The following is a 13,711-nucleotide window of genomic DNA, read 5'->3' as shown; positions in this document are numbered from 1 at the left end:
TCAGATTCTGAAGGCCCTTCTCAGAATTTTCCTCAGTTGACCAGACAAAAGCCCTGACTGTCCATCTGCCCATTTGTCCCCTCCCTGCTCTGAGCACCTGCATGAGGGAAATTAGCATCAACAGATCTTGAGATATGGCTGAGCCTGACTCAAACTAATCCCATTTGGAGGGAGTAGATGCTGAGTAAGGACTTGTGGATCTGATCAGAGAGCTTTGAGAGAGAAAATCACTCATATGGGGTGCAGTGCTGCAGCTGCAGGATTGTCACTGGGAGCAAAGGGAAGGACAAAAAGTAAAGTGACAAAGGAGGGGTGCACGATGGCCTTTCCCTGCTGTTTGGCAGCTGGACAGGCTGCCATAAATCCATGCTTCTGTGTGCTGCTGAAAGGAGCAGCAGCAATAGAGGATGTGGAACCAGAGCATCAGTTCATGAGCAGAATGGCTTTGTGTGGCTCACTTGTCTCACCCCTTATCTCTGAGAGTCAGGAGGAATCACAATCTGCAGTTTACTCCTACTGGGGTGGAACCAGGTGGGCTGTTCTGAGGCAGTGGGAGAAGCAGGGCACACAAGTGGCTCAGAGGATGGCACTGTTACCAGGGTACCCCTCCTCTGCATGTGCCTTGGCAATATCCTGCCACGGAGCAAATCCTCTTAACAAACAAACAATTGCAGGGCAGCCCAGCTGTCTCCCGGCTGTGCCTTAGCACCGGGAGCACTACAACAGAACGGATAATGGGAGCTAATGGGAAACACACCCGTGCTCCACTTGGCTTCCCTGAAGGAGAATGCCTGGCCAGCAGCCCTCAGGAGGCTGAGATAATCCTGCCCTAGCTGTGTGTGCCTCCAAAGGGCACATGGCAGGGAGTGCATGTACTTCCATAGCTGAGATGGTCAGCAAGGGGAGGAGGCAGGAGTTTGCTTGCAAAGAGTGGACTCTTCTGTCAGTCTGCATCCTCTGGTCCTAATGCAGCCCTAGGAGAGAGTGAGCCAGCATGCAAAACCCAGGAGATACCAATCTACAGGAGTGTCCCACCTTCCTTTCGTCTCTGCTGCAGTGCCAAGGGCACCCACAAACTTACACAGAGATAGATCAGCTCAAGAGCTGGTTTGGTACAACAGAGTGGGAGCTGGGGTTTCTCACAAGGACCACAAGCTGTGGGTTTGAGACTTGGAAATCCCATCCCCGTGGGTATTTTAGCACCTCTCAGAAGGATGTGATCTTGTTTCTAAACTGAATGCGGGGTACACGGTGCTGCCAACTGCATCTAGCTGGGTGCAGCATGACTGAGTTAATTTTACCAAAAATTGCTCCTAACATGAGAAATGGGAAAAGGGGAAAGCAGAGATCCTTTCTCTATTCACTCAAATTCTGTGCTATGAGCACATCTCCTTGTCACCCAATGCCCAGGAATGGGAATGTTCCAGTTCCTTGTCTTTCAGGTAAGTGGGGAGAGCTCAGATCAGTGCCAGGACAGAAGAACAACTGTAAAGGTTCAGTACAGGATCAGACCACAGGTCTCTTTCCCCTGGGATCCTCTGTTAGCAATGGTTAATAGAGGATGTCCAGCAAGGAGGATAAAACCAGGGGGATGTAGGTCAGTATGTGGCTGGGTACTCTCCTTACCATCAGCCATCTGTAGTTCAGGAATTTTCTGAGATGTGGATCTCTGCATTTAATAGGATTTTCAAGTTTTTCCTAAACCCATTTTGAGCCTGAGAAAATTTTGGGTATCCACAGCAACTTATGGCACTGTTCAGCTGTGTGAAGAAATATTTACTTTGTTCTGAATCTGTCACTCACTGTTTTCATTTGATGCTTTTGTAGCTTAAATATTGGAAGAGGCAGCAGGCAGTCATTCCTCTTTCATTTTCTCCAAGTCACTCTCAGATAAACCCCTGCCGTGCCCCCTCTCAGGTTTTTGCTTCCCAAATTGAGGAGTGCTGGACTTGTACAGAAACCATTTCATCCTTACCCAAGTCCCTGCCTCTCCTCTAGCCCTGCTGCAGAGGGACAGCCACGGGGCTGCAGCTGCACCCTGGAGCTGCCTGGGAGCACGCTGGGTTTGTGATCTTGCTCTGGCTGCCAGCACTCTCTTGGATTTTTTTGATTGTGCTCAAGCTTGAGCTGATGCTTTTATTGAACACTGCAGCCTTGCTCTTGCTGTCACTTGGCCCCTGTGACTCAGTTTCCCATTAGGCTGAGGAGGGGATAAACATTGCTCACCCCATTTATGAATCCACACTCGCAGTCATGGCCTGGGATTTCGTGTTGTCCATCCCTGCAGGGTCTGCAGCCTGTGCAGCTGGGCTGGGACTTTGGGCTCCCATCTGTGCCTGGGGAGGGTTGTGGCTTCCTCACTGGCATGGCCAAAGGGGCTGCCTGGAGTGGGCACTGCCTGATGTGCCCTGGCCCCTGTGTGCAGTGCCAGTGCCATGGCAGTCCCTGCTGGAGCTGCTGCCCTTTCCCCATGCCCATCTCTGCAGTGCCAGTGTCAGTGCCCATGCCAGTGCCATGGAAGTGCCCACTGCCCTTTCCCCATGCCCATCTGTGCAGTGCCAGTGCCAGTGCCATGGCAGTCCCTGCTGGAGCTGCTGCCCTTTCCCCATGCCCATCTCTGCAGTGCCAGTGTCAGTGCCCATGCCAGTGCCATGGAAGTGCCCACTGCCCTTTCCCCATGCCCATCTGTGCAGTGCCAGTGCCAGTGCCATGGCAGTCCCTGCTGCCCTTTCCCCATGCCCTCTGTGCAGTGCCAGTGCCATGGCAGTCCCTGCTGGAGCTGCTGCCCTATCCCCCTGCCCATCTGTGCAGTGCCAGTGCCTGTGCCATGGAAGTGCCCACTGCCCTTTCCCCATGCCCATCTGTGCAGTGCCAGTGCCATGGCAGTCCCTGCTGGAGCTGCCCTTCCCTGGCACAGCCGGGCTGTGTCCCCAATCCCAAAGTCCCTGCCCGTCACGGGGCTGCTCTCATTTGTATGCTGGTCAAGCTGGCTTCCAATGACAATCCTAATTATGTTTGCCTTGTGTATGATGGAGGTTACATTTCTGACTGATTTTGCCGGGCTGGAGGTGTAATTGATTAATTTAGAGTTTAAGAAGGGAAAGAGGATTAAGGCGGAGGTGAGGCTGTGCTGCCAGACGCTGCATTGACTGCTTCACACTTTCACAGCTTCAGCTTTTGTTTGCCTGCAAACCAGCTTGTCTGAGCTCCCAAGTTGTTGTTTCTCGTGGCTCTGAGCTTGCTGGCAGATCCCTCAAAGCCAAGACTCCTGCTGGGAAGGGAGCTGCAGCTCTGGAGAAATGCCTGCACAACGAGCTAGTGCAGGCTCCAGATTTAATTCCACTGTGTCTAGGGGCAAATGCACTCGGTTTGGCCATGAGCTTTTCATGTGGGAGCTCCATATCCCAAATACCTGCAAGCTCTGGACTGAACGAAGCAGCAGACCTGCAGAAGATCCATCTGTCCATGACAGTGCAGTTTTGGGGGAGAATTCCTCTTAATAACAACCAATAGGGGGATTTCTTTCCTGAAACTGCAGAGCACGTGGGGATGGGGAGATACAAGATGAACACAGCATCAGCTGGGCTTTAGGGATTTCCTGCAGCATCAGTGCTGGTGGCACCAGCTGCACTCAGGCAGTCACTGCTGGGACTCTGTATTTGATGGAGAAATGGCAGCAATAACCCACGTAACATTCATTAGGTCTTAAACTTTTTGTTTCTTGCAGCTGAGGCTCTCTTTGCAGCCCACGAGGCCCTTGGTGGTGTTCTGGGTCTGAGGCAGTGATGGGTATTCAAAAGGACAGAGTTCTGCTATGTAATTATGGACACTGGTCTGCTCATTATTGCACAAATTAATCAAGTTCTTGCAGTGCCCATAAAAGCAGATTTGCTGGGCTGTTTATTGCCTGCATAGAGAATATTAACAACCTGTTACAGTGAAATTGTGAGCACGGGGAAGGTCACCAGTCTGCTCCAGTGACACATGGCATTTCCTTGACTTCTCAGCACAGGGGAATTCGGAGCTTCTGCTGCTTTCACAGTCAATCAGTTTGGGAGCTGAGATGCCTGGAGGATTTCTGTTACCTCCATTCTGGGAGCACACTGCATCCATTTCATTTAGATTCATTTTCTCTTGATTAAATTAAGGTGGGCTGTGAAGATGCTGTGAGGTTTGGACTGACAGCCCTGCTCTGAGCTGCTGCAGTGGCTGTGGTGCCTGGCAGCAAGGCAGGGCTGGAAGCACCACCAGAGATGTTCCTCACTGCTCTGGGAGCCCTGGGGCTGGCCAGACCCCCCTGTCCCAAGAGGAAGGGAATCACATACCTGCATTGTGGGGTGCATCTTCCAGCCCTGTGGCTGTGATGGTGCTCACAGGGGTCTGAGGATGGGGGAAGAGATGAGGATCTGACTCCATGTTTCACAAGGCTGATTTATTATTTTATGATATATATTACATTAAAACTATACTAAAAGAATAGGAGAAAGGATTTCATCAGAAGGCCAGCTAAGAATAGAATCAGCAGGAATGATAACAAAGGTTTGTGGCTTGGGCTCTCTGCCCAAGCCAGCTGACTGTGATTGGCCATTAATTAGAAACAACCACATGAGACAATCCCAGATGCACCTGTTGCATTCCACAGCAGCAGATAATCAATGTTTACATTTTGTTCCTGAGGCCTCTCAGCTTCTCAGGAGGAAAAATCCTAAGGAAAAGATTTTTCATAAAAGTTGTCTGCGATACTTCTCCATTTATATCCAAAGATAAAAAGAGATTTCTTGTCTAAAAATCCCCCAAATGTTTAAAGAAGCAGAACTTGGAGTGGGAATTGAGGCATAAAAGCCTTTCTGGAGCATTTCCTTCCCTGCCCAGCAGCCTTTCAGAGGCAGGTTGTAGCACACAGCGACCCAGCATTTAGATTTAGGTAGCTGAGCAGGAGCAGGTCTCCGGGCCTGTCACTGAGAGCCTGCTGTGGAAGGGGCTTCTCTGCTGTTCTATTCTTCTCAGCCTCTGGACCCTGGACTGGAGCTGTCCCCAAGACCTTGCATGAGTCTCTCTCCAGGTTTTTTCACCAGGGCCACCCACTCCAGCCTTTAGAAGGTAAGAGCCACTGAGCCAAGCTGCCCTGCTTGACCATGGATGAATTTGAATTTTACACTGCAGGCATCTGAATTAATTTTGGCTCCCATCTACAGCACCCTGAGGGATTCCCCCTGTGGGTTTGACCCAGGTGGTGCCTGGCCCCAGTGCACTGCAGGGCAGTGCCAGGAGCAGCCAGACAGGAAAGGGCAGTGCTGCTGGAAAAGCAAACAGGCTTTTCCTTGGAGACTGGTCTGTGTCATTAACACCTGGCATCACCCAGCTGCTCAGCACAAAAGCTCTTTTGGGCTTTGCCAGGCTCAGGTTTGGTTTGGATAACACCCATGTGTGCCACTTGTGCCCTCCCTGTGCCCAGAGCTTGCTGCTTAGTGCCCCCCTGCACATGCCATGGATGGAGCCGTTCCAGGCAGGCTGTCAGAGCCTGTGATCCTCACCAGAGGCACTAACTGGGTTAACCTTTGAAATAAAGTGAATTTCTAATGGCCCAACAGCAGAGGCCAACATGCAAACCTCCACCTTGCCGTCCCTTTTTTCTGTCACCACTTTGGCTTTTCCTGTGCTGACCACAGCAGCTCTGTGTGGCCGAGCCCTTGTGTGCCTCAGCGCGTCAGCCCACGCCGTTCGTGGGGAAGGAATTTCATCCACACCTTAAAGAAATTGAGGAAGATGAGGCTGGGAAGGCTCTGGGGTGCAGGTCCTGCCTCAGCGATTGCAGCGCTGAAAAGGAAGAAAACCAGGAGGAAGAGTGAGCTGCTTTAGAGGAGCTCCCTTGTGACAAATGCTTAGAGAGCAGTGACTAAGGGCTTCCCTCCTCAGCACATCATCCCACAGGACAAAGGAAAGGTGCTGGTGCCACTCCTCAGAGCTGGCCTGGGACCACTGAGGGGTCCCTGCCCTGGCTGCCTCTCTGCACCCTCCGGGGATCAGGTGTTATTTATTTCATTGTCCTGGGGGCTGATGGCCAAGGGGCAGCCTCACAGTGAAACAGGACAGACCCTCCCGGGGAGGATTGTTACCCTCCTTTTGATGCACTTTGAACCAAACCAGGTATATTCAGTTTATATATTCAGTTTTGACTGCCTTTTGATGCAGTTTAAGCCAAACCAGGTATATTCAGTTTATATATTCAGTTTTGACTGCCTTTTGATGCAGTTTAAGCCAAACCAGGTATATTCAGTTTATATATTCAGTTTATATATTCAGTTTTGACTGCCTTTTGATGCACTTTGAGCCAAACCAGGTATATTCTGTTTATATATTCAGTTTTGACTGACTTTTGATGCAGTTTAAGCCAAACCAGGTATATTCAGTTTATATATTCAATTTTTACTGCCTTTTGGCACAGTTCGAGCCCAGCCAGGTACACTCAGTGCCCTGAGCTTGGCGAGGAGCAGCAGATCCCGGAGCGGGGGCACGGATGCCACAGCCCTGCTGGGTTATGCAGCCTCCCCGCAGCCCTGGCGGCGCTTTGGCCGGACAGGATGGGATATGAGGGGGTGCCCTGTGGGATGGCCGATGCCATTCCCGTGTCAGAGCCCTCGGGCAGTGACAGAGGGGACAGTGGGATGGCCGAAGCCATTCCCGTGTCGGAGCCCTCGGGCAGTGACAGAGGGGACAGTGGGATGTCCGATGCCATTCCCGTGTCAGAGCCCTCGGGCAGAGGGGACAGTGGGATGGCCGATGCCATTCCCGTGTCGGAGCCCTCGGGCAGTGACAGAGGGCACAGTGGGATGGCCGATGCCATTCCCGTGTCGGAGCCCTCGGGCAGAGGGGACAGTGGGATGGCCGATGCCATTCCCGTGTCGGAGCCCTCGGGCAGAGGGGACAGTGGGATGGCCGATGCCATTCCCGTGTCAGAGCCCTCGGGCAGAGGGGACAATGGGATGGCCGAAGCCATTCCCGTGTCGGAGCCCTCGGGCAGTGACAGAGGGCACAGTGGGATGGCCGATGCCATTCCCGTGTCGGAGCCCTCGGGCAGAGGGGACAGTGGGATGGCCGATGCCATTCCCGTGTCGGAGCCCTCGGGCAGAGGGGACAGTGGGATGGCCGATGCCATTCCCGTGTCAGAGCCCTCGGGCAGCGGCAGCGCCGGCTCCGGCAGCGCCTCCCGTCTGTGCCATCTAGTGCCCGGCGGCAGGAGCGGCACCGAGCCGGGCTCCCACCCGCGGGACGCGGCCCGGCTGCCCCCAGAGCCGGCTCTGCCCTCCCGGGATGGAGCGGGAGCCCTGGGATGCCGCAGCGCCCGCCCCGAGAGCGGCCCCAGGTAGGAGCGGGAGCGGGGCCGGGCCGGGCGAGCGGGGCTGCGGCTCTGCCGGGGCTGCAGGCGGGCTGGGCTGGGCCAGAGCGGCTCCGTCCGAGCTCCGGGCAGGGACAGGGAGGCTGGAAACCCCTGGGAACCCCTCTGCTTCTCAGGCATCGTGCTCTAAGGGATGAAAGTAATGATCTCTGACTGGAATTCTCCGCTGCACTTACCCGTGAGCATCCTAGACTGAAAAAACCTTTATTTTTTAGTGTGTTGAGCATAATCTTTGTTATGCCATTTCTTAGCTAAATTCCTTTTGTTATTTTTTTTTCAAAAGTTTCCATGGCTGTAGCTCGATTTGCCAGCTTTGATTCTTAACTCTGCCTCTGTCCTCTTTACCCTTTTCAAAGGAATACTTTTCCTCTTTACAGACCCAGTTTCATTTATAAGCTTTAAGTAAGAGCCAGTGATTCAGGAGCTAACAAATTCTTGCTTCCTTCTTGCTGCATTTTTCCCCCTAAATCTTTGTAAGAGATTTAATTGTGGTATAAAGAGCTTCTAACTCAAACCCATCAATATATATCTGTCCTTCATATTGGTTTATCAAAGCCTGGCATTACATATTTCTCTATATTGAATTTCATCAGCTATTATTTGCCCTGTTTCACAGATGTTTTCAAGTTTTGAAGTTTTCCACAACTTTTTCTAACTCCATATGTTAAATGTTTTTAAGTTTTGAAGCTTTCCCACAACTTTTGCTAGATCCATATGTTATCTTTACTATTTCATTACTGGATCACAAGTAAATATATTGATCATGCTGCCTCTGGCATCCATAGGACACCCCACTGAGCTTTTGCCACTTGAAGTTTTGATCATTCCTTCTTCTCTTGTAACTTTTATTGGATTAAAAATGATCACCTGACAGCTGCTTCCCAGGATATCCTGTTGGTGATTTTAGGGGGTTAGTAGTTAAACTAATATCCTTGTTCTTGGGATCACATCCAGTATCTGTGAGCTCTGCTCCTCTTCCCTTGTGAGCCTGTCTGTGGCTTTGCCTCTCCAGGATTTATTGCACAGGCACATTGTGCTGCCTCTGAAATGCAACATTTCCTACTGATTTTATTTTTCCCTTGGTACCTAAGTAAGGCTGATTGTTTAGGAAGTCTTGGGAGCCTTTTCAGCTGTGAGAAGGTATCAGAGCCCCTTAGCACCTGGTAGGGGACTGGCTGTAGGGAAAGCCTGGTGGGTTTTGGAGCTGGCCTGCTCAGAGCTCTCCTGGCTCTGCTATTGATCTTGGCATGTTCCTGCTTTTGAAGGGACTGATCTTTGAAACCAGGCTCCAGGAAATCATTTAAGGATGTGTTTACATCCTGCTGAGCACCGAAACTGTGAGGATTGCAGTGGGAAGGAAACTCATCTTGAAAGAGACACAGTCTTTATCTGCCTTCCCTAATTAGCACGCTGTCTTCCTGGGGGTGATACCCTCCACAGCATCCCCTGGGCAGCAGGAAGCAGTGCTGGGGTTAAATCCCCACTTGGCCAAGGCTTGCCTGGTCCTGTGCCCTGTGATCCCTGTTTCTGAGCTGCCTGAGCTGGGGCAGGTGCTTGCTGTGCTGTTTGCACACCTGGGGTGCCCTTCTGCCAAGGCACAGTAGGTTCAGCTCCTCACAGCTCTGTAAACTCTTTTATTGCTGTCTCTCAATTCTCTGGAACTCAGTTTCTGGGGTTTCACACCTTGCCCTGTGTAACCCACTCCCAGGTCTGTTGTGGGCCACAGCCAGGCTTTAAAATGCTTGGGTACCAGCAAGAATCCATTCTGTGCTTTGTTCCCAGAGCTGCTTAATTAACAAGGAAGCCCAAAATCTCTGTTTTTCATGAAGGCAAATGGAGACTTGGACAGGCAGTGTGATTTATTACAATAATTTGGCCCCAGAAACAGGAGAAAACCCTTTCACTCCCCACACCTCAGTGCTGTAACCCCAAGGCCACATGAATCCCTTGCAGCAGGGTCAGGGTGGGTGCCCAGCTGTAACTGGGGGGGTTTGGTGCAGGGGGATCCCCTCCCCTGTGCTGAGGAGGCCTCACCTTCATCATCATCATCATCTTCATCTTCTCTCGTGGCATGCAGGGCTGTGCTGGGCAGGGCTGGGCTCAGGAAGGGGCTGTGTGTGTGACAGCTGTGTCCCCAAACGTCCATCCCAGCTTTAATTACTCTGACACTGCTGCCTGGCTGTAATTAGCAGCTGAGAAAATCTGAGTGCGATTTTAATAAGCTGAGAGTAATGCAATTTGTCTTTTCTGTTGTACGAGATGCTTTGCAAATAAAAGCTGTAATTAAAAAGCACATGCACAGGGCAAGCAGCAACTGTGCTGTGGGTGTGTGGCTGCTGTGTGCAGCATGCCTGGCACATGGCCTGGCACAGGGTCCCCCTTTGGGACATCATGGGGTTCCTGAGAGAGTGTAAAAGCTGCAGCATGTAAAAACGGCAGGATTTGCCTCAATTGTGCCTTTTACAAAAGGCTCTTCCCTGTCTTCACAGATGCCCTTTGATATGCTGTTGGTTTTTGATAAGAATAAGTCCCCTGGGTGTCATCCTCCCCATTGCTTTTCATCCCTGTGGCTATTGTGTTTCTGTGTTCTCACCCAGGAGCCCAAATTAGCTCCAGGCTGGTGGGATCTCTGTGGCAGAGGCCAGTGGGGCAGCCAGGGTGGCATGGGGGGAGCCAGGAAGCCTTTTCAAGAGCAGCCAGCTTTTCTGGGAGCCTCAGATCTGAGCAGGCAGACCAGGTCCTGGACCCTGCCTCTCTTTCCTGCTCTCTTTAAAAAAATCCATATCTATAAAAGGATAATCTCTTTTATCTAGTCTTCTCTCTCGGCACAATTCTGTCCTGCCCTGCTGGAGTTCAAGGTTCATTTCTGTGGGAGCTCTCACAAGGAAGCAGCCCTGTTGAGCCCCAAGGTCTGGCTCCCCCAAACCCCTGTGGCACGTCAGGCTGACCTCAATGCAAGGTGTTCCTCCTCCTCAGTGCTGTGGGGCAATGAGAGGGGACAAGGTGGGAGGCAGAGGCACAGCAGAAAATGGTTACACCCACAGCATGAGGGCCAGAGCTGTTGGCTGGGCCTCTGATGCTGTGGGTATAACCATTTATATGGTTATAAATATAACCATGTTCCATATAACAATGTTCCCAGAGTAGGAACATTGCTCCAGCCTGTGGGAAGCCCTTTTGCCTCTCTCTGCAGGGGAAGGTGAGCTCCTTTCCCATGGAAGGCCACTCTACCCCTGCAAAAGTCCATTTGTGCCTGGTTGCTGTGGCTCTGAAAGTTGAGGAGGTGTCAGTGTTTGTAGTGGGAGACACCCTGGTCTTTGGGAGTGCATTGCCTGTGGCATCCCATGCTCTGCCATTTCTGCCCTTTCTTGAGGGGCTCAAGGGGCTCAGGTGGACAGAGGGGGTTTAAGCAGCTTTGTGCTGTGCCATGCAGGTGGCACTGGCTCATTCTGGCAGCCCTGGCACGTTGGGCAAGCAAACCAAGCCCTCCCCAGGGATCAGGGGGAACGTGGCAGAGCATCTGTGGGTCCCAGTGGCAGTGGGGATGGGAACAGCTGTGGGAAAGCACCAGGATGTGCCCCATGCCAGCACAGAGGGGCTGAGCAGCCCCTGTGTGGGGGAGAGAGAGGGGGAGAGCTGCTGAGCCCCTGTGCAGGGCTGTGTGTCCATTCCCTGTGCAGGGCTGTGTATCCAGCAGGGCTGTGTGTCCAGCAGGGCTGTGTGTCCATCCCCTGTGCAGGGCTGTGTGTCCATCCCCTGTGAGTCCATCCCCTGTGAGTCCATCCCCTGTGTGTCCATCCCCTGTGTGTCCAGCCCTGCAGCCTGTGTGCCCCTCCCAAAGCCCAGGGTGTGTTCCCAGAGCTGTTCTGGTGCAGGCTCTGCCTCCAGCCCAGCTGGCCCCTCACACTTTCCAGCTCATGTTCCAAGTGCTTTGAGGCAGAGGTTTGTATTGTGATCTCTCATAAGCAAATGGCCGTTTCTGGTGCCCTTGGCAGCACCTAAACAAACAAACCCTGGAGGAGACTGGGACAGGCAGGAGGTGAAGCAGGCAGGGATTCTTTTCTCTGATCTGTACTTGAGGGGTGAGCCCTGTTCTCCTGGCAGCATGAGGGGACAGGAGACTGGTTGGTGTTTGAGCACCTGTCCTTTCCTCTGCCTTGTGTTATGCTCTGCCCAAAGAAGGAGGTGCTGCAAGCACTAAATCTGCCAGATTTCTGCATTCAGGCCAGTCAAGACAGGCATCTCCTTTTGTAGGAACTTTACGATGCCCTTTTGCACATCACAGTGGTTTCAGCGTGCAGCCCTGGGCTGGTGAAGCTGAACATGCCCAGTGCTTTGCTGTGGTGGCTGTGAGAGGAGCCTGTCCCACAGGTGGGCTGTGGCTCGTGGTGTGCACCAACACTGACCTGTGCTCTGCATTTCTGTCCTAAGGTCAAAACTGGTGGGTTGCAAATGGCCACCCAGACATGAACTGTATTGCCCAAGCCTTAGCTGGGCTAAATGTGAGCCTGGAGCACCAGGGCAGAATTGGATCTGCAGTGAGTGACTTCTTTAGAAAGAAAAAATTAATTTATTTCCTGAGGATGGAGAGCAAACCCAGAGAGTTTGAAGTGCTGACAACCACAGGAATAAAAGAGTTGTATGTCCAGATTTTTATTTAGGGCGTGAGCTGTCTTGCATGGTGTGCACCTTTGCTGTGCAGTGCTGTTTGAGCTGTTTGTGTGTCTGCTGAGCACCCTCCTCACCTGCCCACAGCAGGGAAAGGGCTCCCAGTGTAAAGGTCCATGGGACTCTTGCTTTGGGTGCTCATTCCCAAGGCAGGTTTGCCCTCTGAAGCCTGGCAGTAGTGCAGCCAGGATGTGCATAGCCACTCAGTGCAAACCAGAGCTTTATCCACAGCTTCCCAGGGCCTCAGTGGGATTCCTTCCCTCACAGCCACCAGAGGCTCTTGGCTGGGTTGATTCCCAGCCCTGTGTGAGCCAGTGGCCCTGCAGTGCTGGGGCAGCAGGGTGACAAGGGGGGAGGGCAGGTTTGGGGGTGGCTGCGCTGCTGCTGTGCCCATCCCTCCCTGAGAGGCTCCACCCTGACCCTGCCAGGGGTCCCAGTGAAATCTTGCCACACTGAGGGAGCCCAGGACAGATTCTGCCTTACCAGGACGTGCTGGATTTGATGCTGAGAGGTTTCATTTGTTGCTCCAAGAGCAGTGGAGCTGATCCTTCAGCAGAAATTCCTGAGAAAGGAACAAGGAGCTGTGGGGCTTCCCGAGGAGCACAGCTCCCACAAGGCAAAGTTTGGGTGGGCTGCACACTCAGATCTCTGTGGGTCAGTGTTCATTCATGTCCAGGAATAACTTCCGAGCCTCACATCTCCAAGTCCTATTGATCCTTAAGCAGAATGGAAAGTGGACCTTGGCTCTTGCTGCTGAAGTCTGTGTTCTTCTGGTTTTAGAGCCCTCTTGCTTGGGTTAGACTTTAACAGTGATTAGTTACCCAGAAACTTTCTGTAACAATCTGCAAGTTTTCCATTAAGTACAAACACTTTGTCCTTCCCCCAGCACCTCTGTTGCAATCTAATCTGTCATTTTTCCCAAGGAGATGGAGGGTGCTGCCTTCACCTTTCATTAATTTCCTGTTTCCAGTGGAGGAGAGCCCAAAGCCATGAGGAATACTGAGCCCAACATCCCATGGAGCAGATTGGTGTCAGCTCCGCTCTCACTTCAGCTGCCTCTGGATTTACTGTAAATATCAGGCATTGACAGGGAAGAGAGGTGATGTCTAGGAACATGTTTAAGGGATCTGGGGAAAGATTCCTTATTCCAGCCCAGGCACTGACCTGCTCTGAAGCCCTGGGCAAGATTGTCTCTGTTTTCCTGCCTCTGAAGTGGGGATATGAATGCTTTTATCATGTGGGCTTGTAAGGCTCCCTGGCCCTGAGAGTAGCCTTAAAATGCTGTTAAGTAGTGAATTTTTTTGTGGTGATGGTGATAAGAATTCAGCAGTCTGGACTGGTTATAGAGTTTGGAGATCTTGTAGGTGCAGCAAGTACTGGAGGTTCATATTTTGGAGCAGCTTTGCACAGTCTCCCCTGTGTCTCTGTCTCTTACCATGAGAATCATTGGAAAAATAAGGGAAGAGACCTATTCTGACTCTGTTCTTCCTCTTTATGTTCACAGTTTGGGTAGAGTTTACTTTGTCACCCGCCCAGCGTGTTTAGGTTGTCTCCAAACAATGGTGTAAAAACCATGCTGCACCTTGAGCAAGTGGGGGGCTTTCCATGGGATGGATGGGGTCTGCTGCAGTTGAGGTTGTACTGAAA

The sequence above is a fragment of the Ammospiza caudacuta genome, chromosome 18 (genome assembly GCF_027887145.1).
Source record: "Ammospiza caudacuta isolate bAmmCau1 chromosome 18, bAmmCau1.pri, whole genome shotgun sequence".
In the NCBI taxonomy this organism is placed as follows: domain Eukaryota; kingdom Metazoa; phylum Chordata; class Aves; order Passeriformes; family Passerellidae; genus Ammospiza; species Ammospiza caudacuta.
The sequence above is the reverse complement of the archived record's forward strand: the minus strand, read 5'-3'. Positions refer to the sequence as shown.